Genomic DNA, 6733 nt, shown 5'->3' with positions numbered 1-6733 from the left:
ATGCTGACCAGTAATTTAGACATCAAGCAGAAGATACTTATGGGTACAAAAATCATGATCAGTAAAGAAACTGAAAAATGGAGGAAGATTAATTGTACAGTGTACAGTACTGTATAACATGAAATAAACTACCAAATTGTTAAAAATAAATAAAAATCCATGTTAAAATGAAAAAAGATTTTATGCACATAGCAAACATTTCTTATTGCTATGTGATACCTATTTTGGATAAGCTAACAAGTGCATGGAATAATGCATGAATATTTTTCATTAATCATACATAGGTATCTCAGGCAACCACAGAATGATAAACATAGCTAGAAAAGTTGATAATGCTTATTTGAGACAAGTTTTGCAAAGTATCTGCTGCATTTGTTTGAAGTGTTCTGGCTTGCTACAGAATCATTTGTTTATGACAGCCACACCAGACTGTTCCCCCTTTTGCTTAGTTTACTTTCCTATCAGTGCTAAACAAATCACAAACGCAAGTAAAAATATTAAAATTCTCTTTCCTTACATAAGATGGTAAGCCACATTTGAACTGTAAAATACCATTTGTATGCAGCTACCCTCTCTTATTTTTTGGCACAACCCTCCTCTTGGAGCAACCAGCCATTCTGGAAAAGGGCTTCTGCCCCAGGTAACGGGTTATTCAATGCAGCAGAGAGCATGGTAGATTCCAGGGATGAAGGAGTAAACAGTGATGCAGGACAGTCAGACAGGCATCTGAGAGGGAAGACAGAATGCATGGAATTTTAACAATAAGGGCTAACCACAGGGCTTCAGAAGGGAGGAGGAGTTATTCAGGAAGGCTCAGGGAAGCAGAAACACTTCATAACAGTATCTGAAGTAGGGCTAAACCACCTAGGATGGTTCTCACAGATAAAGGGTTTTCAAGCTCTTAAGAGTTTTAGAAGGCAGGTTCTGAACACCACCCCTCTTCATCTTCCCCAACAAATATAATAATCCATCAGTACATGCATACCCCAGGTGCTCCCTGAGGTCTGACTTTGGGGGAAGGCCCTTGAATTCTGCAGCAAGCACACATGGTGATGCAATATGCTACAGGCATATTTACAAGCTTAAAAAGTGGTTGTTTTCTTCTCCTTTTTATCAGATAGAAAAGAATGAAAATCAGTACAGTTAGCTCAGTGTTAATATTTCTTATATTTTTATAATATGTATTTTAATAAATATTTATAGATTTGTATTTTCAAAGTTACTTCAAATTAATATGCTGATATCACACAGCTTGTTTTCAGTGTGGCACTACATTTTTCACCACTGAATGTGAAAAACGGGTTCTGTATTAATGGTATCGGTGAATATTTTTTTCACATATCTGAAGCACAGTTAACTGTGGAACTCATTGCAAAAGGAAGTTACAGAAGCCACAGATATAGATTACTTAAAAATGATAAATTAATGACTAAGAAGCTCATCAGCGCCTGTTAAGTATTCTGATCCAAATGTATGCTCCAGCTCTGCAGGTTCCTAAACTTGAAACTACTAGAAGGGGAGGCATTCTCGTGAAAGAAACAATGTGTAACTGCTTTGCTTTTGATAAGCTTTTCTTAAGCTGACATCTCTGACACCAGGTACCAGACTAGATGCTGTGCAATCTATTTTGGGGAGAGAAGCAGCAGAATGATTTTGACAAATAGAGATATTGGCAATTAGAAAGGTATGTGTAGAGGACTGGCACTTATTTTAGGGGTTAATAGAAACAGAAAAAGACAACTTCGTGTTACAGATGGAAGGATTTCATTGCAAATGGAATTATGAAATAATTTTTCAATGTTTTGTTTAACATCTCTTTTATTTGATGAGCACTTCTGTCTGTTGGTTTTGAACTTATTTTATGTCCAGTAGCCTACTTTCTGAGATGTATCTCCACTCTTAGCAGTACATCCTGCTTTTGCGATTATAGTCCAGAAGTGCTGATTCACTGCTGTTTTCTCAAACCAGATTATATTAAAAAGTATTACTTCTGAAATAAAGACTATTATGAGAAGTCATCGTGTCTCACAGTGCAGTTTAATTATAAAAAGATACCTACCTACATGTCCACAAGATTTGAGTACATTTTGTCCACAAGCAAGTAAACAGTCCTGCTGCAACCTTTATTCTCCTTCTACCCTACCCGCCATTTTTTAGTAGAAACTACATTCATATCACAGCACAGAAGTGTATTATTAATCATACAGAACTGTACAACAAACATCGGTAATAAAAATAATAAACAAAAATGCAAGCAAACAGACTAAGATAATCTGGTGTCCAAAAAAAGGGTAGGTAGCATCTTGCTTGTTTTGATGTGTGTTGGTACAACTAAGTATTTCATTATTAATAAATCCGCTAACCTATCTGTAATTTGTGGACTTTTCCTTTATTTTTATTTCCTTTATTATTTACTATTATTTCTATAGCTGCCTTCCAATTTTTTACATGTCACTATTGCAATATTTTAGCTAAGGACAATCACTCGTGGATCAAATAAGCAAACAAAGCCCTCTTGGAACAGCTCAAGACTGCATGATCATTTTGACTTCACAGGAATTATTTTGTATATGTAAGAGTTCTGCCTTGAGCTAAATGGCAGAGGAAAGCATGATGCTATGTTTAGGACATTTGTAGAAAATGAAATGCTTCTATGTTTTGTCATTCCTATCCTTCTAAACACCCATTATTTACCTCAAGCTTGTATTTCTCAGGTCCAGAACGTCAACCTTTTACTTCCACTTGAGCAAATGCCTCACTTAAGAACAACAACTGGAACAGCTTCTGTGGTAAACAGCCTAGTGGAGTGGAACCTGGGCTCGTGCCATTTAGCTTTAGACACTTCATTTAGGTGCCTAAACATAAATACATTTTTTCTTGACTCTTGGTAGCCAGGTTCCTGGTCTGAATCACCTTGTCAGGGCTTCTCTTCATTTTCATGGACACCAGAGGCAATGCAAGGAAATAGGCAAAAAATTTAGCTATCAAATTTAGGTATCTAAAGTTAGGCATTGCATGTACTCCCCAGTTGTGACTGTATTATACAACATCAGAGATGATGTTACATAAATGGTATTTCCTTTACATTTCATTCCATGAGCCTGAGAAATTGAAGACCAATAATCTCATTAATAAAAAGACTGAGTTATAAATTATTTGGTTTGACAGATACAAAAGTGATCTGCATACATAACATCGTTACATTTCATAAAAAAGAAAAATTGGATTTATTAGTAAAGTACATTTTATCTATATTCTTAGGGGCATTATTTAAAAATGAATGAGAGATGAATGTGAAAGATAATACATATACATAAAAATGTAATTTTAATATAATTATATATAGCACATTAAAGAAGCAAGACAATCTACTGTCATTTTGAAACTGATAATCTGTCACACTCGTTGTTTGCTCTTGAGTATCAAGAATCTCACCCTTTTCCAACTGCAGCATGTTGCAGCAGCTTCATTTAATCATAGAGCCTTGAAGCAGTTCCCTTCTGCCAATCCTTGCAGCCGCATTGCTGCTTTCAGTTCCCCACATAACAGACAAGTATATTTCAGCGTGCAGAAACTGCATGAAGGGAACACAGAAAGGAGAAAGGAAGTCATTCCTTCAAAAGGCCTGGCGGAACATAAAGTATACAGCTATAGATGTAGATACAGAGTCAAATTCCTTCTCATTATATTTATTCTGCTGTTGATTCTTTTAACATATATACGCAAATATTTTCTTAGCAAGTATTGAGCATAAAAGGGAGAGGGGAAAACGCAATCCCTGAAATGTTATTCTCCAATTAAATTGGTGTCTGTAAAACAGGAGGTCATGCTAAAAAAAAAAAAAAAAAAAAAAATCTCATTACCAGTAAGCCACCTGCTGAGACAGTGACTCCACTCAGAGACTACTGTGTCTTTTAATACTGAATTCTCTACTCTGGAGCAAAGAAAGGAGAGAAAAAAGGAGAGGAAGATCCTTGATTTCACTAGATTTTGAATTTCCCTCTGCAGATGCCTATCTATCTGCCTTGACAAGATCAGAGGCTTCAGGCATCACCTGGCTTCTTTCAAAGGCATAAGCAAAACCTAAAGGATACCCATGTAAGCCATGGCAGACTGCAAAAGGAGCATGTACCTACATTTTTGTGCTATTCATTCATAAGCCAAGAATTCTTATATTTACACTGTTCATTCTGATGCTAAAATAAAACCCATACACTAAATAGAAAACTTTGGGTCACATCCTGGCTTTGTTTAAATTGCTGTAGCTCCATTATGAGCAATCTGTTCTTTAGCTTCAAAAACCACTTAAAGTTGCTAAATGGCAACAAGTAGCTTCATTTTGAAAATCCAAAGAACTGTAAAGCAAGAAAGGAAAAATCCTACAATTATCTATATGATAAACAAGTGCAGTGGATCTAATTCTCCACAGTCTAAAATACAATATTATCAATGACTTAGATTAAAAATTAATGTTAAGTGGCTGAAAATGCCAACGGTCTGAACTGGTAAACTTTTACACCTAGTTTACAAAAGCGTTTAGCAATTGCATATGGTGTAGGACAGCACAACTTAAGACTTGTCATTATAGCACAGTTGTTGATAATGTCATTATTACCTTTTTAATGACAACTCCATGCATGGTTTAATAGGCAACATTTATTAAATTGTTGATTTACAGCAAAATGAAGCTCCTTCATGGGCATTTTGGACTAAGCAGTAATACTACAAATGGGGAGGTTTTATATGTGTATTTACTTTTCAAATGGGATTTTGTATTGCATTGTTACTGTGATGTAGTACATGAAAAAAAAGCCAAAGTTTTCTAGAATAATACCTTAGCATGCTTCTTTTATTGAATGAGCATCACGTTTTCAAATGCATTCGAAAACACAGCCTAAGTAACCTGATTTTACAAAGACTTGTCTAAATGTAGACAGGGAAGCTCGGACATGAAAATACACTACATAGTATGTTCTGCTTAATCCACACTTTTTTTGTAGCAGATGGGAATTCTGCCACTGAATTCAATGAAAAAAATTTATGACATATGAAAAGTCCTATTAAAATGTGCCTTAGCCACAAAGTTTTAAAATTCAACGTGTAATTTTCTGAGGGCAAGCAAACGCTCAGCACCTTTTTGAAAAGGATGACGCCTAATGATATTGAAAGGCATGTCATCTATATGTGCCAGTCACCCAGCAGACAACCCTAAGCTAGCTTTCAACCAGCTGACTGAGATACTGTAACCTCGGTAGTAGTTGTGAAAGAACGAAACAGCAGCAAAACCCAGCTAAGACACCAAGTAAATACCTGGTCTTATAGCCAACATAGAGCTCTGCACCCCCATGGCTACCCTGCTGCCCCTAGAAGAGCTACCAAGACGAGATGAAGGCATGCAGTAACTGCAATATGGACACCATCAAAATAGGTCACACAGAATTAATGTCGCACTGTGATGGTAAAAGACAAAAAGAACTGAACAAGAACTGAACAAGAGACAGAAAATATGAGGGAACGATGTGGTTAAAACTTACCAAGCAGATGCCACAGCGCTCTAATGTTCATTATGCTAAAGATGATTATTAATGATCTGGCAGGCCAAGCAAGCAATGAGGTAGCAAAATCTGAAGATGAAAGAAAATAATTTAAATCAATCAGAACAAATGAAACAGGAATTTCAGAGATACTCAGTGAAGTGAATCACCCCCTAACTGTTTGCTTGTGCTAAGTCTGGAATCAACCTAAATTTTTAGCATTTTCAGGCTGCATTTTTTCACGTATAGAAAATCAAAATAGGAAGTGAGGAAGAGGAATGCACTGGGAAATTCCTAAAAAACCCATAAAATCTTAAAATTATTGTCTTACGCACAAAAAGTAATTCTGGGTGTAAAATTGGTGATTTTTGCTTATCACACAAAGAAAACCTAGGAATTCTATTGTCTACATTAGCAAAGTGAAAATACTGTAGCTTCCCCTGTATTTGTACAATACCGAACACATCACTTTGTGTTATAATTGAATTGTTTGGGCATTTCAACAATAAACTAAGAATTACTACTGTCTATCATGTATGACACAATCTTCACATTTCTGTTTTCTTCTGAAATGATGAGTGGCAAGACAGAAATGGGCATGGCTTGATTTAGGTACTCTTTTTTATACATGTCATTATTTTGCCCTCATGGGCATGGCTTGATTTAGATACTCTTTTTTGTATAAGTCATTATTTTGCCCTCCTTTCACTTCCTCGCCGTATCCGTCTCCTTTCTCTAGTGTTACGCTTAGGACATGCTAAAATATGCTTAATTTACGGACCGTAAACAGTCAGTGACAGAACTTGCCACGCGTGAAAGTCAACATGTATCTGTGTCTTTGCCTTAGAAGGGGCCTACCAATCAGTTATACGCTGTGCGATGTCTGAAGAGCCCCCATCTTTACTCCTGCCAGAAGAGCAACTACTGCGACGACAGTGGCAACAGCGAGGGAAGGGCAGCATCGGTTGGATTTTATGTCGAAGGGCGAGATCAGTAGCATTTCACATCAGAGGGCTGAACAACATTACACAAGTTGGACGACCCCACGTTAACTTCCACGCTACAGTACGAAGCGTGTGGAAAAGAGCCACCCGTGAAAGCGCGGCTTACAAGGCAAGATGTTGCCTCCAGGCAGGCATGATGGCTACAGGTGGCTCCGCGGGTGGGATACCACCGCCCTCAACCCACGAGCAGCCGGC

The sequence above is a fragment of the Haliaeetus leucocephalus genome, unplaced genomic scaffold (assembly GCF_000737465.1).
Source record: "Haliaeetus leucocephalus isolate CR32 unplaced genomic scaffold, Haliaeetus_leucocephalus-4.0 Scaffold217, whole genome shotgun sequence".
NCBI classification, from domain to species: domain Eukaryota; kingdom Metazoa; phylum Chordata; class Aves; order Accipitriformes; family Accipitridae; genus Haliaeetus; species Haliaeetus leucocephalus.
The sequence above is the reverse complement of the archived record's forward strand: the minus strand, read 5'-3'. Positions refer to the sequence as shown.